This window comes from Felis catus, chromosome B1 (genome assembly GCF_018350175.1).
Source record: "Felis catus isolate Fca126 chromosome B1, F.catus_Fca126_mat1.0, whole genome shotgun sequence".
Lineage (NCBI taxonomy): Eukaryota > Metazoa > Chordata > Mammalia > Carnivora > Felidae > Felis > Felis catus.
The window spans coordinates 34,217,935-34,244,284 of NC_058371.1; the positions used below are offsets into that span (position 1 = coordinate 34,217,935).

The window sequence follows — 26,350 nt, forward strand, 5'->3', positions numbered from 1 at the left end:
AAGGAGGAAGGAAGGAAGGAAGGAAGGAAGGAAGGAAGGAAGGAAGGAAGGAAGGAAGGAAGGGAGAGGGAGGAGAGAGAGGAGGGAGAGGGAGGAAGGAAGGAAGAAAGTCAATTTTATTTTTTTTTATTTTTATAAGAAGTTAAATGTTCTTGTAAAAATGTTTGGCTTGCTGGCCAGAGAAATATAACTGGGAATCTGTGTGGCATGTACATGTTTTCATAATATGAGAGATAAAGCACATCAAAGGACTTGAACAAAATAATGTTGTACATATTATTAATAAACTGAATTTGTCCCCCTTATCCAAGACTGACTTCTCTCCCACAATTTAAGGGCATGCATCTTGGCCAGTGTCCAGGGAAACCTTTATGTTTTCAGGTTGCTGTTGTTTCCCTTAGTTGTACTAGGATAGTTATGGTTTATGATAACCCAGAATATATGCTGACTCCTGAGTATTCCAATCGGCCCTGAGTCTCTTCTGTATCAACTTTTGTCTCCTAAAATGGTGCGGCTTTGTAGATAGTATAGCAGATGTCTGGGAGGAGGTTCAAGACTGGTTTTCTTTATTGCCCCCACCCCCTGTTCTCTGACTGGGAGGAAAAAGCAAGCCCTGAAGTTTACTCACCACCATCAACACCAAATGCATGGCAGACCTCATACGTAAGTGTACAAAACAAATCAAAACCAACAAGCAAACAAAAAAACTTGACACTAGATGCCTCTGGGGAGGAACATTGGGTAATTTGGTAAAAGGGTGGAAGAGAGATTGACTTTTCGCTGGAGCCTTTGTACCTTTTCTCCTGTAGACTGTGTGCATTTATTCTATATTCAGAAGTAATTTTTAAATAGGAAATACAGGGGTGCCTGAGTGGCTCAGTCAGTCGTTTACGCATCTGACTTCAGCTCAGGTCACACAGTTCGTGAGTTCAAGGCCCGCATCTGACTCTGTGCTGACAGTGTGGAGCCTGTTTGGGTTTCTCTCTCTCTGCCTCTCTCTCTGTCCCTCCCCCATTTGTGCTCCCTCTCTCAAAATAAATAATCTTTAAAAAAAAAAGAAAGAAATTTTAAAATAAATAAATAAATAGGAAACACATAAAATACTTTGTGAGACACTGCTGATCAAAACCCTAGAGATTCCTGATCTCAAGGAGCTTACAGTATTGTTAGGGAGACAATATGATTTTAAAAGAAAAGAATAATAGATATTCTGTACTGGCCTTCTGCTAACTTGTTGCCTAATATTAGCTAAGTTATTTAGCTACTTTGACTTCAATTTGTCTATTTGTGGAATGAGAAGACTGAATAAAATAACCACCTTGCTCATTTCATTTGTCCATCATTAATTCTGTTATTCATTTTATTTATCTATTCAAGAAATTAAAAAAAAATTTTTTTAACATCTATTTATTTTTGAGACAGAGAGAGACAGAGCATGAACAGGGGAAGGTCAGAGAGAGAGGGAGACACAGAATCCAAAGCAGGCTCCAGGCTCTGAACCGTCAGCACGGAGCCTGACGCGGGGCTCGAACTCACAGACCACGAGATCATGACCTGAGCCGAAGTCGGCCGCTTAACTGACTGAGCCACCCAGGCGCCCCCTATTCAAGAAATTTTTAGTGAGCACCGTTTTAGTTGTCTTTTCCTGTGCAGCCATCCAAAAACTTTGTACCTTAAAACACCAACACGCATTTATCTCGCAGTTGAGCAGAGTGGCGATCTGGGCAGGGCTCAGCTGTGTGGTTCTTCTGCTAGTCTCACTGGGGCTCATTTGTGTGCGTAGGGCCAGCTGTCACTCAGCTAAGGTGCCTCTGCTTCTGGGCTTTGGCTGGCTATCAGCTGGGACGACATGGACCCCATGTGGTCAGCCAGCCTACACTTGTTCACATAATCAATAAACCGGGGCTGGGCTTGATGTTGCCAACAGGGCACTAACCGACGTGACTCAAGCAGAGACTTGAAAAGTGCTTTTTCACTGGGACTTTGCCCCCTTGCTACTCCCGCGATCCCAAGAGTTTCTGCTGCCAGCAAATGATAATTATGAAAATCTGGGGTGAGATGGATCATAGGGCAAATCCCAGAAAAGAAATGATTAAGTCTCTACAATTATTAAAGTCAGGTAAACAAAGCCTTCTTGAGAGAGACTCTTCTGGTCAGACCTTCCAAAACGTCTATTCAGATTTTTGTTACATTTTTGCCTTAATAAAATCTATTTGGACATCCAAATGACAGCATTAGTGTGTGTGGACTCTTTAAGAGCTTAAGAGAAGCAGTGATTGTTAACTGACTTGCCTTACTGGGGCTCCTGAATTTTTTTTTTTTAACTACAGCTTGCAGAGCCATAAGATATATGACCACAGGGAACGGCAGGAATCAATCAATTAATAATGGGTTCTAAACACACACACGGTTCCTAGCACTGGCCGGCCAGACATTGCAGGGATAAAATGAGGCAAAATACCATTCCTTCCCTCCAGAAGCTTGGCATGAAATTAGGGAAAACAAAAACAAAAACGAAAACGAAAACAACCTTAACACATCAGAAGAGAGATAACAAATACCAGGTAGCAAACGAAATGAAGATGTTGAATCCACAGTCCGGTGCAAGTATAGCATTTCTCCAGGTGTTCCAGCTGTTCTTACGCTTTCTGCTCCCCCCATTTCCTGCTGTGTCAAGTGTCCCGTAGCAAATTACCCTGCGGAGAGGAAATGTTACTCAGTCTCACATCACTGGACTCTATCACACTCTCTCACACACCTGCTCACAGCCTCACATCCCTCACACACCCGTCATCACCCACAAAACACTCCCCTCCTCTGACCTGCACATCAGTCTATAAATTCACATCCTCGTTTTTCCGTTTGGTTAAGACGTCCCCCCCCCACCACAAACACGCAAACCCAGAAGGAGGAGAAGATGGCACCTTTTTTAAAATACTGGGGGGAAATGCACCAACCACAGTTTCGGCTTTTCTTCCTTTGGAGTAACTGTGAGGAGAAATCAAAGTCCACAGGGATAATGACCCAAAGAGCGGAAGAGCCTTAAGAAGGGAAGACTTCCTGCTAGAGACAGCACCTTCCTGGGGGTCAGAGGGCCTGAGTTCAAAAGATGATGTTAATACCTTCTCCCGGTATCATCTGAGGCCTGGGCACTGTGACTTTGAGTTTTCTTATGTTTCCAATGAAACTAATGAACATCACATCTCCTCTTTATACCTCATGAGGTTATTACAATTTTTCAATGTAATATGTAATATGGCAAATCATTCTATAAGATTCAAATAGTCAATGGGTTAATAGCTATATAAAACCAGAGGCGAGACTCAAACTATTTACTGACTGATGTCAGTAAGCTCTTAAATCAGTCAGTAAATCAAATCCTTGGCACGGACTGATCAGAGAGGACACTTAGCCCCCAAAATAAACTCTGTCTAGTGGTACAGGGGCTTACCAGCAGAATGCCAGGCTGCCTTAGTGGCTCCCCGTAGAGTGTGGGGAGTACAAAACACAGACAAAGACACAATGCCTTCTGTGGGGCCCGCCCTGTTCAAAAAGAAGATATTCATCCAGGCACACGTAGATGCCCACTGGTAAGATGATTTTTTTTTTCGCCTCAACTTAAAATCTAAAGACAGCATGATGGTGATAAAACACTACTAAATTGTGAATTACCACACGATTTTAACAGTCCCATTTGCCCCCACGCTTAAACGTTTAGAAGGCTGTGGCGCGCTTTCACCTCTAAACCAGAAAAGTAGCAAACGGCTCTCTCCCTAAGTGCCCTGTCATTGTCAATGCCAACTGAAGTTTGCTTCCTTCGGGCTAATGATCAAAGAGTTTGCAGAAGAGATACTCACACACCAGAAGATACCGCTCGCTGTTACCCTAAATCGGATCTACGGCTCTCTAAGCCAGGGGAATTCAGAGTAACTAATAACGTCAGATGCGTTCTCCTCTGAAATTTAAAAAGCAGCTTTCGGCCCCGTAAATGCCTAAAAGCCCCACTGCTAGGACTGATGCATATCTAGACGTGTCTGGCAAACCACTGCACTGGATTTGCCAGCTGTCTGTTTGAATGAGGGATGAAGAAACCTCCCAGGGGAGAATTCATTCCAAGGGAAGAGAAGGTCAAACAGATAAGCATGGCCTGTGGGGTCAGGGAAGGGACAAGTCTAAGGTCGGCATGGTGTTTGTCACTAGAATTTGAGTCCTGTGGATGTGGTGGGGATAGGTGGCCGTAAGAGGGAGAATTTGGCGTTTTCAGCTCTTAAATTTGGGGCCCATAAACTGCACGGCTCTGGTAAACCTCTAACCCCCCGCATACAATACCACCGTCATTCCACCCACCTCGGGACCTCAAGCTCTGTAGGACACTGTGACATTCAGAGGGTGCAGCAGTACTTGGGAGAAGCCCCATGAGTGCCCAGCAGATGGCAGCGGTGCCTGGCCCAGGTAGCAGAGTCCGTGAATATCCTACACGCCACAAGAAAATTGTTCAGTGCCCAGAGGACACCATATGACCGCTCGCTGGACCCCAGAGCCCAGGCTGGAGGGGTTGTGAGGGAAGGGAAGCCCAAGATTCTGGGATACACATTGATTATTGAGAATGTTGGATTGCCTCCTCCGTCAGGACTCTGTAGCCTGGGATCTCGCCCCTTGTCGAACTCCTCCCATTTCCTAGGTGTGTTTAAAGGCCATCTCTAAGCCGATGACTTCAATCTTGTGTCACGATCCAAACCTCCGTAGTGCACTCCAGACTCCTGTCTAACTGGATACTAGGTTTATCGCCATGTGGATACCGAACGGAAAGTGCCCGAAACTGAACTCCTAACCTTCTGCCCTCAAAACCTGCCCCCTTCCTTATCCCCACTGATGGGACTGTCTTTCATCCTTCCGAACGATCAGGCAAAAAATTTTGCGATCATCGTTACCTCCTTTCTTTTCCTCACCTTCACGTCTAATTCATCAGCAAATACTAACCTCCAGGAACTGCTTAACTGTCTTGGCAGCTTCTACTTTTGGTCTAAAGAACCACATCTCTTTTTGCCTGGATCACTTCAACACATCAAAGCACGGAATTGGAACTCAAACGCTTATCTTTCTAGTGCCAGAAGACAGGAGGGAGAAAAAAAGCCAGCAAGTTGGTTTCCATTAAAAGTCTGAAATGAGAAAACTCATGAAATGACCTCTATAAGGACGTGCGTGTCACACATCCCTCAAGGAGAATTCATGCGACACGGGGTCTCTCCTGTGAAAATCTTGCCGTTGCTTCAGGGTTCAGTACACGTCTGTCCTCACATTCCATTTTTCTTAACAACACTAGCCTGTAGGAGGCATCTTCCGGCCCTGAAACCCCACAGCATTTACAGTACATATAGTTTATCCAGCATTTGATTTCACTCTATCTTGGATTGCACGCTAACCTTCTCATGTGTGTTAATTTTGTTGTTCCAGCTAGAAGATGAGGCAGAGGTCTTGGCTTGAGCCAAAAGTGGGATTTGGCTGTGACTGAGGCCTGGCCCATATGATGATTAATAGGTGTGGCCATCATAAGTTATTTGTATATTAAGCTTTTGCCTAAGAAAAATTTGAGTGGGACACCTGGGGGGCTCGGTCAGTTAAGCCTCCGACTTGATTTTGGCTCAGGTCACGATCTCACGGTTTGTGGGTTCGAGCCCCATGTCCGGCTCTGCACAGGCAGTGTGGAGTTTGCTCGGGATTCTTTGTCTCCCTCTCTCCCTGTCCCTCCCCCACTCATGTTCTATCTCTCTCTATCAAAATAAATGAAAAAATATTAAAAAAAAAAAAAGAAGCAGAAGAAGATTTTGAGCACGTGGGTGTGTGCATTCCAGAGTGTGTAAGGGGAAGATTGGGAACTGGGGAACGCTTGGTGTCTGACTTCAAATATTAGTTCCCTGCTCAGCCTGTGGATTCAGGTCTGAGCCCAACAGAGAGGAAATCTGCTGAGGCATTATTTTCTTGGACAAGACTTGAGGGAAGGGAGCTAAGCTGTTCTGCTTTGATGTCTACGTGCCCAAGAGAAGCAGAGAACAGGTGAGCCAAGCACACTACCTGCTCCTTACGGTCTCAGGCCTGGCAGGGAAGCTCAGGGAGGGTCAGGGCTACCAAAAGCAAATTTGGATCCCATTAAAGAACCTTTCAGACCTCCTTCAAGGACACGTGGGCTACCGTGCTTATTAGCAGTTGACATTGGCAGATTACATAGTTGGGCTGGCTCCTTCTTAATCTCCAAGTATAGTCATTTGTACAAACTTCTCCTCCTCTCTGCCACTCTGGTAACTCCCAGGTTGGTAAATGAAGGACAGAGCAAGGGCACCCTTGTCAGATATGACACCCCAGGAGGGCACTGAGAGAAGTGGCAGTGGTCTGTGACTGCTCCCATGTGACGTCAAGCACACGGGTGGGAAAAAAATGAGAAGGTTGTTCACAGGCACTCACAAAATGCGTCCAGCAAGGAATATCTTGGTGGGGCATTGAGGATAGTGGGGAACTGTATGGGGTTTTAGCTTCCTACCTTTTTCAGGGAGTTAGCCTGATCTGGAGGAATTTAAATTATTACATTTTTCAGCGGCCTTGCTGAATCCACAGACAAGCGAGGCATGGGGAAACAGAAGCCAGTGCAGATTCCATAGGTGGAAGGCCCAGGGTGTTCACTTATCTGGAGTGTCCCAGACCATCAATACAGTGGTCAGATTTTTCAAAAATAGAAATAAGTAACAGGTGTCCTTTTGAATCAGAGCTATCAGAAGCCAACATGGGGGTCAGATCCAATTTCTAGTAGTGGAATTGGGAAAGCCATAAACCTCATTGAATTTAATTTTCCTTAAAAAATGTATATATATATACATATATATACATATGTACATATGTATATACATATGTACATATGTATATATATACATACATATATACATATATATACACATATAATTGTACTATAATGCACTGTATCAGGATACTGATGATTGGCTGAGCGGTCTAAGGCACCAGACTCAAAACTGTAATGCACTGTAAACTTAAAATATTGTTATTCACATAATAATGTATCTATACACATAACCTAAGATTGAGGATAGGGACAACAGTTGGAATAATTTAATTTTTTTTTTCTGAATTAACCTCTTTAGCTAAATATTTATAACAAAGCACAGTTGGTTGATTTTCCAAGCCACCTGGCCTAACTTTATTAAATTAAGTTAAATTGAAAAGAAGTCCTAATGGGGCGCCTGGGTGGCGCAGTCGGTTAAGCGTCCGACTTCAGCCAGGTCACGATCTCGCGGTCCGGGAGTTCGAGCCCCGCGTCAGGCTCTGGGCTGATGGCTCGGAGCCTGGAACCTGTTTCCGATTCTGTGTCTCCCTCTCTCTCTGCCCCTCCCCTGTTCAAGCTCTGTCTCTCTCTGTCCCAAAAATGGATAAACGTTGAAAAAAAAAAAAAATTAAAAAAAAAAAAAAAAGAAAAGAAGTCCTAAGAAATAAGCTCTTGGCCTTAGCGCATATTTAAGGCCAGTTCCTCATTGCTGAAAAATGCCCCCCCCCAGCATGGGTGCCTCATCAAAAACAGACAGGAGAACATCAGAATTTGTAGGTTACCTTACTACTTATAAAATCAAAGATATCCCGGGTAAGTGATCTTGTCTCTTATCCTGTTCAGTGTCTTAATTCCAGACGATGCTTTATATTCTTTGAACATTTTTGTGTCACTTGGCCTCTTCATCTGCTCTCATTTGTCACTCTCCCAACTACAAAAGTTAAAGGACCCTGCTCAGTGCCCTCTTTCCCTGAGACATTGACATCTTCTGCAAGGAGAGGCAGCATTTCTTAGACTTTGGTTTCATGGGGAAGAGATCTCCTGGTGGCTTTTCCGAATACTGTTATTATCACATTTTCCAACCTAGAGAAATTAACCACAGCTCACACTTTGGTTCGGGCAGAACATACAGAACAGTGGAATACTCTGTTCCCATCAGGCATTTCTCTGACCAGGTCATTCAGTTTGTGCCATAATCTCAACGACATTTCAAAGTGCTGAAAAAAAAAAAATCACCCTCTACCTTACCTGGATCTTTTATTTTTATTTCTTTTTTATTAATACGTAATTAACATACAATAAGACACGTAGATCTTCAGAGTGCTCGGTTTTTAATTAACATACAATAAGACATGTAGATCAGTTTTCACATCTGTATATACCACCTCACCAGCCGAAACAAGGTATAAAAGTGTGGGTATTAGACAAATTCATCAGCAGCACCAAGGACAAAATGGTAAATCTGGGTTTCGTACAGCTCCTCCCTGAGCTAGCTTTTATGCCACACAGTAGATGTCCTGAGTAAATGAGATTCAAGTACAATTTGTAAAGAAAAGAATCTCAACACGGAAACTCATCAGGCCAAGTCTGATGCTAATTTGGATGTCAAATATTTCGTAAATGTGTACACATCCTTAGATATTTTCTGATTACAAAGTAACTCGTGTTTATTGCAAAAACAAAAAATCGGAAAATACCAAAAACTCTTAAAAAGAAAATACAAAAGGCAATTTTACAAATGTAAAATATTATGTCTTTGTAATAAAAAGAAAAAGATCATCCACAATCCTATTATGCAGACAAAATCACTATTAACTCTGTGTCTTGCAATCTTCTTTTAAATATACGTTTGATAGATCTTAGTATGTGTGTGCTTTTTTTTAATTTTTAAAAAATGTTTTTATTTAGTTTTAAGAGAGAGAGAGAGAGCACAAGTAAGGGAGGGGCAGAGAGAGGTGGAGACACAGAATCCAAAGCAGGCTCCAGGCTCCAAGCTGTCAGCACAGAGCCCGACGCGGGGTTCGAACTCGTCAATCGCGAGATCGTGACCTGAGCCAAAGATGGACGCTTAACCGACTGAGCCACCCAGGCGCCCCTGTATTTTTTTTTTAACGGGATCTTACTATGCATACGGTTTTATGTTGCTAGGTGACATAAGGAGTTTCTGACTTGAAGTTCAGCCCCCACTGCACACGCTTCACATCTCTCATCATAGAGACTGGAGCTCATCGGAGAAGACAGGCTTAACGGCAGATCTCAAGGCCACCTCGCCCAGGACCCAGCCTCGGGAGACGTCTGCCACCAAGAACCCCTCATGAGCCTGTTCAGCATTTTGTAAACCGTCTGGAAAACTGACAGGAACCTTCTGAATGTCGAATTCAAGACTTGTAAAACATTGCCGGAAATTTAGGTAGCAATATGCATAAGTGTCTGTCTCCTGGCCAATTACTGAGCTCCCCATGTGAGCAAATGCTTCTCAGCAGTTCCTCGCATGAGATGTTTGCTGCCGATGCCATAATCGTCTGCCTGCGTGAAGATCAGTGTGGGGCTAAACGAGCATTTCTAATGCTGTCATCGAAACTCAGTGTGATTCTGAGATTGGGCACCGAGGAATTGGATTTGCAAGACAAAACGACTGCAGTATAAACCGACAAGATAAATTTCTATGGGCAAATTTACGCAAGGTCATTATTTTACCTATTGCTTTGGTTAATATTTTCACAGGCCTTCAAGCCCCATGTTTCCAACTTACTGCACCTTCAGTATGAAACCTCTTTTTAGTTTTTGCAAAGAAACATTAGCTTTTGAGTCTTCAAGTAACACTCCCCCAAACTATAGATATATTTCCCCTCTTGAATAGAGCAGAGATCCCAAGAAGAATAAGGTAACAAGAGATCCTCTCCAGGCACTATGTGAGCCCGGGGGCTGTGTTAACAAAGGGAGGGGAGGGGAGAAAAAAAAGAAAGAAAGAAGAAACTGATTCCAAGGATATTCAGCAGAAGAAAGCCTGTGATTCAGCAAAAGAAAGCCATGGACGATTTCGTTCAGCTCACAGACACGCGGATCACTGCCACTGGGAAAAGACAGCTCCCTAATCTCAGGCTTCTCAGCCTGCCAGCAGCAAGGAACATTACTCAGAGCTGTTCTTTCTTTTTAGGAAATCCAGCTCCAAGGGAAGATCCCATGCTGTCTAAAAGAAGCTACCTATGAAGAAAAATGAGAACAATTAAGCCCTCAATCGGTACAAGAAACTTTTAACAGCTGAGACCCGAAAACGAAAATGGAGATAATGCTAATGATTATGTTTTATAGCCTCAACTTGCCTTACATCTGGAAGGGTTCCAAAGCCCTCAGCAGGTTGTCACATTGATAGAAGGGGCCCCTGCTGAGACGCAGCTGCTTCTGGGGAAGAGCCGGCATCTGGAGAACAGCTGCATATCAATCCCTGACATACACAGAGCAGGAAGGCCAGAGAAGCCGTCTACAAGGGCGCCCCTTCTACCTGGAGCCTCCTTCCTTGGCTCCAAGGATTCAGAAAGGCTGAGGCGTCACATTTGCTAACTAACAGAAGTGCAATAAAAGTTTAACTATCGGTAAGCTTTGGGGAAGGAGACGGTCCGGACAGTGAAGCTTTCTACTTAGCCGAAGGGTTCTTGACACATTTTTAAGCACCCACTTTTGTTTAACATTACAGATGAAAACTTATCTAACGTGTATCGTTGGCTTCTCTGACTTTCCCAATTCAAATTAACCAGAAAGCCCCGATGTTACACTTTGAATTCATCCACTATCCATCAACATGAAAAGATTTATGATGTCTCAGTGGGCGTTTGTCACAGAGAAGCTTCCAAAGCATTCTCTGTGTATACCGTTGTGCACGTGTTTACGTGCACGCGCTCACACACAGGCTTAGGGAGAGGGCTGGGAGAAGGGAGGGAGAGAGAGAAAAATGACATTGTGACAGGAATTAGCAGACTGCATTGCGAGTGCCACCCTTCCATTAACTAGCAGTGTGACCTTGAATTAGTCACCTCAACTCTGTGCTAAAATGAGGAAGGCTCATTAGATGTTCTTTAAGGTCAAATATTAATGTTGGTGATTAAGAATTATATTACTCCAAATTCCTTTCTTCTTCTCCCTCCTTTTTTTTTTCTTTCTATTATTTTCTCTTTCTTTCTTCTTTCATTTTTCCTTCCTCCCTTCCTTCTTCCTTCCTTCTTCCTTCCTTCTTCCTTCTTTCTTCCTTCCTTCTTCCTTCCTTCCTTCCTTCCTTCCTTCTTCCTTCTTCCTTCCTTCTTCCTTCCTCCCTTCCTTCCTTCCTTCCTTCCTTCCTTCCTTCCTTCTTTCTTCCTTCCTTCTTCCTTCCTTCCTTCCTTCCTTCCTTCCTTCCTTCCTCCTTCCTTCCTTCCTTTCAAATCCTATTAATAACATTATTAGAACACCTCCTAATGATCCCACTTCCTCAGTTCCCCACCCCCCCATTTGTTAATTACATGTGTTGGGAAGATAGGAAAGAGAGAGATCGCCATGGACCAGAATAGCCTGGAAAGGCTTCTTGGAAGCAGCGTATGAGAAGCTGTAAGATTTGGATTAAAAGCAAGGGTTAAGGAAGACAAGCTAGTTGCGACTGAAGTATCTGGTCTGCACAGACAGGCACACGCAGACCCAGCGCAGGGGTCACGCCCTTGGATACCCCTAGGGACAGCCGAAGCAGTCCAGGGCTCTACAGTAGGGAGCAGGCAGACTGTAGTGAACTAGAGAGCCTGGACCCAGCCTCAGGACTTCGATGGAAATTTTATAAAATATCGACCGAGCAAAACAAAGAGATCTCCAAGCAAGATAAGCCCATAAGACCACAGTTGGTGACCTGGCATAATTGTTTAAATGGCTTGTGGCTTTATTTAAAAAAAAAAAAAGAAAGAAAGAGAAGAAGAAGTAAAAGGAATCAAAATTGCATGGCCTTCATAAAAAAAAATAAGTCAACTTAAGGTCTTGATGAATAAAACATGATGAGGTTAATTTTAAATCCCTTTTATGCTATCTGTCTCCTGGAGAATTTTCCATTGTCCTTGTACAATAATGTAAGTTATCACATTGGGGCTTTTTTGCTCATCTATAAATAGCTCCTTCACCCATAACCCAGGGATGACAGTCTACTTTTATTATTTAAACACGTCTCCCACTATGAACAAGCTATTTCCAGGAAGTCCAAATTTCACAGCAATATTGCTGTCAGTTAGTCTGAGATGCATATGTTGGGCAAATGTTGCAATAGAGACCGTTTCTGTGCTGAGCCTTATTGTGATTCAGCAAAAGAATGAAAAATGAGAAAGAAAACTGGCACCGTAGGGCTAGAAAGAAATCTTGGCAGCCAGTGCTAAGAGTAATTACCAAAATCGGGAGCCAGAAGCGTTCATGTTTGTTCTTCAGAGGGTCCCCAGGACTGAAGACAGGCCAAGAGAGAAACAAAACCGTATTGTGAGGATCCAGATTGATCAACTCTGTTTACAGTTAGTTATTTGCTTCTGGAAATTCAATGATCCCTTCTAGGAGAAACCTGGTCTAGGAAAAGAGGAAGCTGCAGCCGTCAGAATATTAGAACTTCCATTCTAGAGGGAGGCTATTACTAAGCTGGAGTTACAAGCAGATACCTGTAGGCCGAAAGGATTGCGTCTCTCCAACAGTGTTGGCAAGACTCACCTGAGGGCACCCTCTGAGGCAGTCACCCCCCACCAAGCACCCCACTACCGGCCACATACCCGAGCCACATTTGGCTGCCTACCCAAGACCACAACAGACTACGTTCAAGGCTGGGCCCAACACTGAGAAAGGCTTGTGGCTAATAATGGATGTGGATTTGTGAACAGTTCTGGACTGGATTGAGCTCTTAGGTCAGCCTTGAGAAACCCAGCACCTGACCACTGAGGTGCCGTCCCAGACTGCCAGGCCCCTCGCCGTGTCCCAGGAATCTGCTCACCAGCAGCCTCAGACAGACCGCCTCTCCCTGGAGCCTGCCCCAAAGTAAAAAACATAAAATAAAACCAAGAACGCATGATTAATCCAGAATGAAGTTACCTCCTTCCCCAGAGACTGGTGTCCTGTCATCCACCAAAGAAGAGAAATATCTCCAGAACGCAGCTAACCCAGGCATTCGCTGCCTTATTCTGACACTTTCAAATGTCCTCTGCCCCGGTGTGGCAGTTGAGAGCTCGGGCTCTGGAGTCACATACATGCCCTGGGATAAAATCCTGGTTCTGCGGCTAATTGTAACTCAATTCCTTTCTGCCTCAGTTTCTCCCCATCTACAAAAAGATGCTATAGTATCACTACCTCCTCACAGAGCTATTGTGAGGGCGAACTGAGACAAGGCATGGAAGCCCGGGAACAGGGCCTGACATATAAGCGCTCAGTAACAATTGGCCATTCTTACTTTCATCGTCTTTCAGGGGAACATCGAGACGTAGCTCTTTCCGAGACACTGGCCTGCCACACTCAGCTCTGTTGGCTGTCATGCTCCATTACCGTCCCCTCCAGCATTTCAGCCTCACAGGGTTAAGTGCTTCAGCTCCTCTGACCTCTCTGCCAAGCCTCCCTCCCCTTCCAGACCTTTCCGTCCTGCCCTGTGGAACCCCTCTTCTATGGGATAATTTTTCTACCTTTCCTACAATCTGCCATCATCTTGGGTCACTTATGCATCTGTATGAATGCTGGTACCTACAAACATCAGATCTAGGATGGCAAACTTCGATGTCACCCAGAGCAAAGCAGGGAATAGGGGTGAACAAAACAAGCCAACCTAGCAGTGTAGTGAGACAGCATGTAGCAGCATCGGCAATGGCATTAACTGAGAGGGGCAGGGAGGGAGCAGGCTAGAGACTTGAAAGCACCCCATCTCGACACAAGCAGGATATGCCCCAGGAGAATGCAAATTTCTAGAGAAAATAGAAATGCAGGATTCTTCAATGTTGGCAACTGTTCTAGCTTTAAAAAAAAAAAAAAAAAAAAAAAAAGCAGAATGCAGGCCAAATAAAATAAGTCTACGGGCCAGATTCTGCTCTTGAGCAGACAGGTTGGAAACAATGCCTCAGCTCCCTGTTTCCTAGGCAGCATCATTTTCTCTTGAGCTCTACGTTATCTCTGCACCGTCCTCTAGGTCTGTCTTCCGATCCTGTTTTCATCTGGGAGGTTCTTACACATCCCCCCTGACTCCTCACTTCATATTGCGAGGGTATTACGATTTCCTACTTTTTACATAATTCTTTTAGTGTATTTATTTATTTTGAGAGACAGAGAGAGAGAGAGAGAGAGAGCACAGGCAGAGAAGGGGCAGAGAGAGGGAGAGAAACGATCCCAAGCAGGCTCCGCGCTGTCAGCACAGAGCTTCATACCCCATGAACCGCGAGATGGTGACCTGAGCCAAAATCAGGAGTCAGACGAGCCACCCAGGTGTCCCGTATAACTTCCTGTGTTTAGCTTCCCATTTACTCATCTGGAGTTTCCTCTAGGCTGTAAGCATGATAGAGGCAGGCACCTCGCCTGTCTTCTTCACCACCATATCCCCCTGACTCAGCGGAGTGCCTGGCACCCTGGAGAGGCTTGAAAAACACTTAAAAGGAACCAAAAATTAATCTGTCAACCCCTGCTTTGCCCTCTAACCTCAATGCCGAGATCCACACACATCCTAGATTCTGCCTTCACCCGGATAGACCCTCGGAGGCTGAAATTTGCCACATCTGTGGCGGTTTTAAAAATATATCCATAAATTCTCCCTTCGAAAGAGGTGGAGCTCACTTTTCCTTCTGTTGAGTAGAGGCAGGATTTAATGGCTGCTTCTAACAACAGAATGCAGCAGGAGTGTGATATGCCCCTGCCAAGATTAGGTTATAGAAAGACCGTGTTAGTCCATTCGGGAAGCGACAACTTCCCACAGACCGGGTGATTTACAAACAACGGAAAGTGATCGCTCACGGTGTCGGAGGCTGGAAATCTAAGACCAAGGTGCCAGCCTGGTCTGGTGAGGGCCAGACTTGTCGCATTGTCACGGAGTAGGGGTTAGGGAGCTCTTTGGAGCCTCTTTTATAAAGGCATTCACCCCATTCACGAGAGCTTCACCTCATGACCCAATCCTACCTCCTAATCTCTTGGAGGTTAGGTTTCAGTGTGTGAATTTTGAGAGGACACATTCAGGCCCTAACAAAGACTGTGGCTTCCTCTTGGGCTCAGGCTCTGCCTTCCTCCGTCTTTCCCTCTCCCTCTCCTTCCTCCTCTTGCCCCACCCACCCTTCTGCTTCTCTCTGGCCTCACTTGCTTTGGAGGAAGCCATGTTGTGGCAGTTCTGTGGAGAAGTCCACGTGGCAAGCAACTTCAGCACCTGCCAACAGCCCTGCGAGGGAGTGGAAGAGGATCCTCCAGACCCAGTCAGACCTCTAGGTAGCAGCATCCTGCACTTGCAGCTGGACCGAAACCATGAGACACCTGCGCCAGAACCTTCCAGTTAAGCCACTCCCTGATTCCTGACCCTGAGAAGCCATGCGATGCGTTGGTTGTTTTAAGACTACGCTTTGGGATTCTTTATTACACAGCAAGAGATAACTGATAAAACACCTCAAAACGGAAATAATCATTATCCTTCCTCCTCCCCTTCTCCCTCACTTTCCAAACTTAATCCTCCTCTGATGTCCCCTGGTTCTATTAACGGCTCAATCCTTTCAAGTTACAAAGGCTACAAAGTCAGGGTCCTTTTTGGATCTCCTCCATGCTTCCCTGCTCTCCCTATCTAGTTGACAGTCCAGACTCCGGACTAATACGGCAATATCCACTACTCAGTTCCCACCCTTTTTTCCTTTTGCCACTTTCCCACTCCACGCCCTCCTTACTCTTCTCCTGGGCGTCCTAACTCATTCTTTTAGCGTTGATTTTTCCATAACACATCAGCCAGACTTCTAAGGAAATTTTTATTAAAATAGGTCATTTTCATGATCAAAAACTTTAATAGTTTTCCATTATGAATGGAAAAAAGCCAACTGTCTTCGAATACAACCTGACCTGAATTCTCTTTCCAATCTTACTCTCCACTGCCATTTTTCATATATTCCAAGCTCATGCAACAAACACTTCTGGAATAGTGTTATGGTTTGTTGATACTTGTTCCAGTTATCCATTGCAGCTTAAATACTACATCTTAGTAGTATTTAGCGATTTAAACAACCACTTTGGTTCGATCGTGATTCTAGGGGTCGGAAATTTCCACAAAATTTGATCGGTTTGTCTCTGATCCACTCAGCATCGGCTAGGCTGGAGGAATCTTACTTCCGAGGTGGCTTCTTCACCTACACATCTGCCACCTTGGTGCCCCTTGGCCCTGCTTGCCACAAGGTATCTCTCCTCTCAGAGCTCCTCCCCATGACTTGGGCATTTTCCTGGTGGTCTCAAGATAACCTAATGGTTATCCTTTTTTTATGGTGACTAGTTTCCAAAAGGGAGTTTTCTAAGACTAAACATTCCAAGTGACTCAAACTTCTCATCACTTCTTCTTGGGAGTCCTGTAGCATCACTTGTTTATGGAATGAGTTTCAGGGATAGTCCAGATTCAAGAAGAGAAGCCTTTACAAGAGTGTGATTAAGTTTAGGTGTTATTCTTTGAGCGGGGTGGGGTTATCTTTGAAGCTAAGTACCACTGTACTCTTTATGCCTGGGGGAACCCTTAGGATAATTTGGAGATATTGGGAGGAAAGTTCCAAAAAGCAAGACAATGGACAGCTATTAATACCTACATAAGCTTTTATTTTCCTTAGAACTCAGGAGGAAGAAGTGGTGAAACACATTTAAAAAATGTGCTGCCGCTCCTTTTTTAGAGAAGAGGGCAGGAAAGAAGCACAAGAAATGGAATTGGATTTTAGGAAAACAAACTGGGGACAGAAATACAGCAGGTTCATCCAGAGCGCATACCTGATCGACCTACCCACATACTATCTCTACTAACTAAAATTTCACTTTAGATAGTAACTTTTCAGTCCATTTATAGCCTGGGTAGAAATGGACCAAAGTCTTCCTGTCCATTGCTAATCTAAATCAAATCACTCTCGGGGCGCCTGGGTGGCGCAGTCGGTTAAGCGTCCGGCTTCAGCCAGGTCACGATCTCGCTGTCCGTGAGTTCGAGCCCCGCGTCAGGCTCTGGGCTGATGGCTCGGAGCCTGGAGCTTGTTTCCGATTCTGTGTCTCCCTCTCTCTCCGCCCCTCCCCCGTTCATGCTCTGTCTCTCTCTGTCCCAAAAATAAATAAACGTTGAAAAAAAAATTTTTAAATCAAATCACTCTTAATACCAGATGAGCCCCCTCTCATCCGTCCAGCTGGGACACGCCCGGCTCACTATGATTCTTTCTTTCTTGCAACATACACAGTTCATGTCTTAATCACACAGTGTGTCACAAATCTTTGAGCATTGTCATCGTATGTTTTAATGGCATCAGAAAAAAAAGTCAGGCAGGAATGGCAACGAGATATCATCTAAGCTGATTCTTTTGTTTTGAGGTGGGGACAGAAAGGCTCAACATGAGGTTGAGTCGCTTGAGCAAGATCACGCCAGAGTCAAAGAGCTAAGCTGATCTCCAAGTTCCATCTTTAATGCTCTGTCCCCGTCAGAGTACATATGTTCATCAGTCTGGTTTCTCCAGGGTTGGGGTGGGGGTGGTAAAAATCTCTTTGAAAGTTAAAAATTCCTTCTTTTTTTTGTCTCTGCATGTCTCTTAGGGTAAATGGTAAGAGCTCAATATGTACTAGGATTTGGGGACTGGAAGATAAAGATACATCCCCCTTTAGTCCAACTATAAAATCGGTCAATGAGGACAGTGCTGGAGTTAAGCCATGTTTCTGGCATCCGCCCAAAGAGTAAAGAAAGGATAAAGATCCCTGAACATTGAATACAACAGAATCTAAACATCCAAATGATTTGTGATAAGATCTACACCTAAGATGGGGGTTATCTATTGAAGGTGAGGAGAGAGCAGCAGCCCCATATCTATGGAGCCCATGGTGGGAGGAAATGGGGCAGTCACCAAAACACAGCTGTGCCCAGCAGACGAGGAGTCCAGAGATGAAGACTGCCACGAGTCCTCAGAAATATCTGGGGGACACTAGCGGTAGATTGGGCAGCTAATTTCCCACACCAGTGCAATAGATGTCTGTCGAATTGTAACTGGAGTTACACAAGATCTAACTTACATTGTAGATGTGGCCTCGTAACCATGATTCATTCCCCTTATCACTCTTTGGCCGTTGGTAGTGAATATGGCCTTCAAACCATTTATTCAATAATGCGAGGACCCCTTATCAGCTCTCATGACTGTTTCATGTCAGAACCTGTTGTGATTTGTCAGTCACCTTTATCACAATCTGGGGACTGTGACCCACCCTTCAGATACCTACCTTGTTAGTCTCTTGTTATGGCTCTTTTATCCTGCGTGATGTTACGGCTACTGTGTTCTTTGCTTATCCCACGGGATGAAAAATCCATGGGAGGCAGAGAGTAAGACAGCACAGCGTCTTCAACAGTGCCCTGCAAATTGAGGAATTGTCAATAAATCTTTGTTTACTTGAGACGGTGCTGTCCACATCCACAGATGTGGGTTCAAATCCTGGTTCTGACATCTAGTACTGTGTGACTTTGGGCTAATTATGTAACCTCTGTCAGCACTAGTTTTCTCCTCTGAAAGATGGGGCAATAATATCTCCCTCATCCATTTCTTGTGATGATTCACCGAGAAAAGAAATACACGCAGGGGCGCCTGGGTGGTTCGGTCGGTTGAGTGTCCAACTCTTGATTTCAGCTTGGGTCATGATCTCACAGTTCGTGGGATAGAGCCCTGTGTGGGGCTCTGCACTGACAGCACGGAGCCTGCTTGGGATTCTCTCTCTTCTCTCTCTGCCCCTCCCCCCTCCACACGCAAAGCATAGTGAATAAAGCATAGAATCTAATGAATAAATGAGGTGAATAAATCAAGCTATCATTATTTTAGGCGTGTGGGGCATGTTGTCTGTTCACCACGAGCCAGTCATCTCCCTCCCCCATCCCAAGAAGCAGGCCTAATCCTAAAGAACTTGGAGGACTGAGAACATTTCTGGCTCGCCAACACCAAAGCGCAGGCATGGGAACCATTATGAGCTTAAAAACTCATGTTAGCATTCCTCCTTCAACTGGGCACACTAAGAAAGACATACCTCCTTGTTCTAACATAAACCCACCGCCATCATGTAATGAAGGAAAACCACCCAAAATGTGTTTCCTACACGAGCCCACGTGTTGGCTGCAACCTTTCGAGAGCTCTATTAGCAACACAAATTCTACATATCCTGCCAGGAAGGAGATCAAGGAACAGAGTCAGGGGAGGGACACATTTGATTTTCCATGTCTCCTGCTGGATCTTTCTTGTTCCTGCAGTTCAGGCAGAGTCTCGAAAATTCTGACTTTCCAACTCCTCCTATTCATGAAGGATTTTTTTTTTTTCCTTTTCCCCACTGCATCAGAAAGGTCCTGAGCAAGCTTGAGCAAATTGACTTCCTCCTCAGGTTTTTTGGTGCTGAACACAGAAAATCTCTTCCAGTTCATTTTCTCTCTCTCTCTCTCTCTCTCTCTCTCTCTCATCCTGTCTCTTTCTCTCTCTCCCTCCCTCCTTCTCTCTCTCTCCCCCCTTCTCCTTCTCTCTCTCTTTTCCCTTTTCCCTCTCTCTCTCTTTCATTCTGTTTACCTGTCTGTCTGTCTCTCTCTCCCTCTCTTTCTCTTTCCTTCCCTCTCTCTCTCTCTCCCTGTCTCCCTCTCCCTCTTTCTTTCAGCCTCTTTCCCTGTCTGTCTGTCTGTCTGTCTCATTGTCTCTTTCTCTCTCCATCGCTCTCTCTCTCTCCCTGCCTCTCTCTCTCTCACTGGAAACAGCTGACTTCTCCATGGTACACACAGCAGAACTCGGGGGCACCAGGCCACTGAGCCCTTCCACAAACGCCCTCCTCGGTGGCTTCACGTTCTCAGCCACTCCAACCCTGTAATTTTCCAGATGACTTGAGGTTTTGAAAGCAAATGAAGCAGCGAAACTGCTTCAGCTGCTAAATTCTTCCTGGATCCATTGGGAAAGGACAAAAACCTGCCATACATGGCAATCTGAGTTTTGCAGACACTTTCCTTTCCTTTTCCATATGAAGTCACTTGCTGATCCCAATTTCCTTGGGGATCAAGATCAGCTATGCGCTGAGTATATATAAACAGGTGCAAAGCCCGCCCTTATTGAGCCATAACCAGATAGCGATACGTCTGTGGCCTTTTGTCACTTACGGGCCATCTTCACGGACATTCAACTCACTTGATTATCACACCATGTCGGGGAGAGCACGTGTTATCGTGCCCATTTGGGGCGAGGACCTGAGGCTCAAGTTTTGCCCCATGTCAACACACTGTCTAGTAGAATACACTTGCCCAGAGACTGACACGGACCCTCATGTGCCCGCAGAAGACATGACCATTTCACTTGCAGTTCTTCGTGCGTTTATCTATAACCCGCCGTCGTCTGCACTGCTCCCAACTTCTGATCGTCAGATGCCTTGTGTTTTGTCCAAATTGGTGTCTTAAGGAAAATACTAAAATAGGTGCTCCTTTAATCCTCAAGATGTTCAGATCCAGCGAGCCTAATAGCCCGCCAGCCATATCCCTTCCTGTAAGTCACAGAGAGCCACACTTTGTAATCTCTCTTAGACGAGAAAGGAAATACTGCCTTGTCTCGTCAGAAATATGCAAAAATGAAGGGAAGGAGACAACCACATCCAAAATGGCTACAGAAGAAAAGTCGATGTGATCGCCGCAGGGCAGAGAATCTGTCTCTCCCAGAGGGGTCACACTGCACAATCAGATGCCCCCATTATTTTCTTTTTTAAAAATTTCCCTTAATGTTTATTTATTTTTGAGAGAGACAGACAGAGCACGAGTAAGAGAGGGGCAGAGAGAGAGGGAGACACAGAACCTGAAGCAGGCTGCAGGCTCTGAGCCGTCAGCACAGAGCCCGACGCGGGGCTCGAACTCACGAACCACAAGATCACGACCCGAGCCCAAGTGGGAGGCTTAACCGAATGGGCCACTCAGGCGCCCCAGATGGCCCCGTTATTTTATTTTTTTTTTCAACGTTTATTTATTTTTTTGGGACAGAGAGAGACAGAGCATGAACGGGGGAGGGGCAGAGAGAGAGGGAGACACAGAATCGGAAACAGGCTCCGGGCTCCGAGCCGTCAGCCCAGAGCCTGACGCGGGGCTCGAACTCACGGACCGCGAGATCGTGACCTGGCTGAAGTCGGACGCTTAACCGACTGCGCCACCCAGGCGCCCCGGCCCCGTTATTTTAATATGAACTCCTCTTCTCAGTCATCTCTGAGATGTCCCCTCTGAGACATGGGCCCTTTGGGGATGGAGCCGTTCAACCAGGTGTGCAACAAGCCTTTCAGAGGACATCACTCGCTGCCTCTTGCTGCCTCCGCTCTGCCGTCCTTGCACTGGGACACTGGAGGCTGGCCAGTTTCTAAAAGCCTCGAGAAAGCCCAGACACTTTAATAAGCAAATGAACCACAGCCAAAATGTGGCTGAAGGTGATTCGAAGGTGCGTTATTGGGGCGCCTGGGTGGCTCCGTCAGTGAAGCGTTGGACTTCGGCTCAAGTCATGATCTCCCGGTTTGCGAGTTCGAGCCCCAAGTCGGTCGGGCTCTGTGCCAACGGCTCAGCTCAGAACCCGGAGCCTGCTCCGAGTTCTGTCTCCCTCTCTCCCTGCTCCTCTCCTGCTCACACTCTCCCTCTCTCCCTCTTTCAAAAATAAACATTAAAAAAATTTTTAGAAAGCAAAGGTTTTATCTGTTAAATAAATTGACAAGCCTACGGTAAGTTTCTTCCATATAACATTTTGTGGTGATCCAGGCTGTGCACAAAGGTACACAAATGACCACAGTAATTTAAAACATAATAAAGATAACTCCCAGTCATGAAGCACTTATTCTCTGCCAAGCACTGCTTTACGTATCTTATCTCCGGTCCTCATAATAATCCTGAGAAGTGGATGGCGTGAGCTCCATTTTACAAACAAGGAAACTGAGGCCAGAGAGGTGTCCTGAAGTGACACCTGCAACATGAAGTCATGCCGCTCAGAAGCCTGTGCTCTCACTCGGGCATGTGGTGGGAACGGGTGCTTCCGGATGCTGTGTTGACGTTAGGCCTGGTTGGCAGAATGATACGGATGCTGGGGTTGTAAAACATAAGCATGATAGGTGTCTGGCTTGTGAACAATCCTGAGTTCTCTTTCTAGAACAAATTTCATAATCCGTCATGTTTGGGAGACATTAGGGATCATTCAGGCCTTTCTTTTCTTTCTTCTTTTTTTTTTTTTTTAACTAAATTAACCTACTTTTTCTTTCCAAATGTTCTATCCAGTAGTTCCCATAGATGAGAAAAATGAATACATTAAAAAGATATGTTTACCTCTAGATGTATCCCAGGGGGCTACTGGAGGGACATTCAATCCCTTCAATGATTTTCAAGCTCCTTTGGAAACATTTTTCCCTGTGGATGTGAAGCCAAGGTCATAAAATTTCAGAGCGAATGGACAAATTGAAATACAATCTGCAACTCACCATCTGGCATCTACTTAATAACGAGGCTGGGGAAAGGAAAGAAAAGCAGAATTTTTAAAATTTTCCCAGATAAACCAACCTGACAGACAAATCCTTACCGTTGGCATCTATGCCACGGGAATCTGTGGAATAACGGCCAGTCCTTCCCTGCCTGACACAGCAGGGAAGCGAATGGAAGGATGGTCTGGTTCCATCTCTACCCTGGCACTGACCAGTTACGAGATATTGGACAAACCACCAACACACCTCGACGTCTGTACCGGTACAATAAAAAATGTGATGACATTTATCTCTCCCAACAAGAACATTCTTACATGTATAAGTACCCCCGGCAGCCTATTTGGCTGCAATTCTCATTCATTCACACAGCCATTATCTTCTTACGAATTTCTGTTGATGGGCTAAGGCTGAGGAGTCACAACTGGACCGTGTGATTATGTACTAGGTAGTGTTACAAAGAACAAAGACTTTTGTAGAAAAGATGTTGGAGCCAGCTCACGTGGAGGAGGGCAGCGGGTGAGAAGGGAGAGGAAGACACCCATGGTCAAGGGAATTACTAGTGTTGAGGTAGTAAGAACCAACCAGAATAAGCTGATTAGAAAATACCAAAGTGTAAGAGGCAAAGAAGAAGGAACCATGGGAGCTTTGGCATTGCTGATCATGACCGTTTCTCCCTCTTATCAGTAGCCATCCGTTTTCAAATACCAAGAGGAACACTCCATGTGGTTTTGAGTAGATTCAAGGACCAAACAAGGGAATGAACCAAAGCATATAGTTTCTAGAAAGCAATTGTATTGCTTTCCTATGGCTACCATGAGAATCCCCCCACAAACCGGGTGCCTTGAAAGAACAGGGATTTATTGTTTCATAGTTCTGGAGTCCAGATACCTGAAATCAGGGTTGATTCCTTCTGGCGGCTCAGGGGGAGAATTTGTTCCATGCTTTTCTCGTAGCTTCTGATAGCTCCCGGAAATCTGTGGTGTCCCTTGGCTTGTGGACACATCATTCCAATCTCTGCTTCCACCTTCATACGGCTTTCTTCCCTGTGTGCCTCTGTCTACCCTTTCTTCTTCTCATGAGGATGCCAGTCACTGGACTTCAGGTCTACCCTAATCTGGTGTGACCTCACCTTACTTAAATTATATCTGCAAAGACTCTACTTCCAAATAATGGCACATTCTAAGATTCTGGGTGAACAGGGATTTGGGGAGGATACTAGACAATCCATTACAGCAAATAAACCATGAAGTTCTTCTTCTTGTTAAATTCCACTGGGCGGCAGCCACAGAGCAAATCACAGCAGTCCTTTGGGGTTATAGTTCCTTCTTTTTTAATGTTTCTTTATTTTTGAGAGAGAGACAGACAATGTGTGTGTGTAAGCGGGGGAGGGGCAGGGAGAGAGGGGGCAGAGGATCCAAAGCGGGCTCCAGGCTGACAGCAGAGAGCCCGCTGCAGGGCTCAAATTCATGAACTGCAAGATCATGACCTGAGCCGAAGTCAGACACTTAACTGACTGAGCCCCCCAGGTGCCCCTGGTGTATATTTCATAGCAATCCCTTATTTACTTTGTGTCTTCTCCCATAGACACAGAGCTCCTCAACGGGTAGGCCAATTTCTTATTAGCTTCTGTATCCCAGGGTTTAACACAGTGCCTGGCATATTGGAAGGCACTCGATGAACATTTGCTGACTGAATGAATGTTCACGGGAACAGAATCTCTAAGCCCTGCATCCTTTCACTGAAACTTCTGTGTGAACCCAAGATCCCCGGGTTCTTACTACTTTAATGGCTGGAATTGTTCAGACCATCGGCATGCCTTTCTTTTCTTTTCTTCAGGAAGGAAACAAGGAACATGAGTCAATTCGTGGGAACACCCCTCCTGATGGCAGAGACCAAAAATTCACGTGACTCAATTGTGGCAATCAAAGGTCTTGCAGGGTCCTGCAATTTTAAAGTAAGTTCTTTGTTGCCATATCCTCTTTTCTTCCCGGATATCTATTTTGGGTCTTCCACTCCATTCCAGGAACCCCAGCACAGGCTGCTAAATTGTCTGAAACCTCGCTGTGCTTGGTACGAAAGCTCTCTTCCTTTTCTTGAAGGATGTTTGGGTGGGAGGTAGAAGGAGAAGCCGCAGACGTGTCACTGGGAGGGAAGCATATCCCTTATTCATGTGGGCTGAGTGTTACAAAGGCAGAGTTAAATTCAGGAAATACAATAACTTGATTCATGCCTGTTTCTTACGCTGCCAACGAACATGAGATTTAGATTCAAAAAGGTTACCAGAGAGGGGAAAAAAAAGTTCCCACCAGCACGGTCCATGATCGGAGTGCGTTCCCTACTCCCCCTATCATAGGTCCATAAGTGCAACCCTGACCCTGTCAGAGCCGTGGGCAAATCCAAAAATTCGAGGCAAACAAATGCGAGTTAATTTACTGATTCACTCCAGGTTCGAGTTCTTGGGAATCAGCCCTGCTCTCAGCCCCCAGAAGGTGATCTTGCCTAGGGAGGCAAGGAACTAGCCTCAAGTCAACCAAGTGAGCAAAACTGGCCTTCGGCGCCTTTCCACCTCTCACCCCTACCCTGGGCCAATTCTCCTTCTCAGACTTTCTTCCACACCAGTCAAATCTGTGCGCAGATTCCACGGTCAGTGACCATTAAAAAACATAGTCCCTTTAAAGCAGTGGCTCTCGGTGTGCACAAGACTCCTCAAAGTTACTTGACTTCTAATGCAGAGTGCCAGGTGCCACACCCCATTATGTGGCAGGGACTGTGGTGGGACTGAGCGCGTGCACCTTCCTTAGGTAATCCTATGCACCCCCACTAGAGCTCCCGGCTGGGGGAAATAAAGCCTCCCATCATTCCTAATCGCAGGGTACTCCCCCAGCTTAGCAAACCCCACCTGTTGCACAAAGTGGAGAGTGAGGGAACCTACCCAACACAACCACGATAAAACATGACAACGTTGCCACTTTGACAGAGCCCTGACCCAGAAGTCTCCACACCAGTTTCACTTTTAGACGGGTGAGGGACATCCTAAAGGATTTCGGAGGCACAGAAGCCCCCACGAAGGCAGCCCTTCCGCGGGAAAGGCACTCTGTTAGCTTCAAAACTCCTGAAAGTTCAAAAACGCCCAATTGGAATTTCCTCAGACATTATTATTCCATTTGATCCTCACAAAACACTGAAATGCCAAACCCTTGATGTTGCGGTTCCCATGTTGGTAGCTGGAGAAACTGAGGCTCAGAAGGGCTCGCTGACTTGCCCATGGCTACAGCACTGGGAAACAGCAGCATCCCGTGTCTCCCAGGCCTCCTGACTTGAAGTCTCCGATGTGTGGTCGTGTACCCCAGAGCTGCCTCTAATCTCTGGCCCAAGCATAGCTTGAAGGCAGTGACCTAGGGACCAAATCACTGAAGTGAATTACAGTTGAAATGAGACGGCTAGATGACTGATAGGCTAATCCCCAGAGATGGTGGCTTATTTTCCAGAGTTGGGCCCCCAGCACTGCTGCCTTTCACGTCCCTCCCCGGGACATGTGTATGACATCCTCCTCCCCCGCCCATACATCCCACCACCCCCGCCCCCCGGACACATACTCCAAGTTGCTACGCAAAAGTTGCAGGGTTCTAAAAGAAATGGCTGAACCGTGCATATGCAACAAGCCGATAAACTCCTTTATCCAGCACTCAGGGAACATTCCAGCAGAATCCTTCAAGGATAGACTTTGCATAGTCTCTCAACCTACAGCAGCTGCCCTTGAACTCATGTCAGCTTCCACCTGTAGGGAGAAAAAGAACCAGGGGAGAGAAGAGCACAAAATGTGATTTTTTCCTGAACCCCACACCTTCCAGAAATAGCCCTGATCTCAAGCAA

At 45.5% G+C, this 26,350-nt stretch overlaps 1 long non-coding RNA gene across 2 annotated transcripts in view; it reads right to left on the reverse strand.

The window, feature by feature from the left end:
- LOC109498805 overlaps positions 1 to 23,913 on the reverse strand; it is a 49,389-nt gene extending 25,476 nt beyond the window's left edge. For both annotated transcript variants that reach the window (XR_006596462.1, XR_002741474.2), the window contains exons 1-4: positions 23,366 to 23,913; positions 22,326 to 22,406; positions 18,254 to 18,383; positions 2,562 to 2,696 (exon numbers count right to left, since the gene is read on the reverse strand). This is a non-coding gene — a long non-coding RNA (uncharacterized LOC109498805). The remainder of the gene's footprint in view (positions 1 to 2,561; positions 2,697 to 18,253; positions 18,384 to 22,325; positions 22,407 to 23,365) is intronic.
- Positions 23,914 to 26,350: the final 2,437 nt, after the last annotated feature.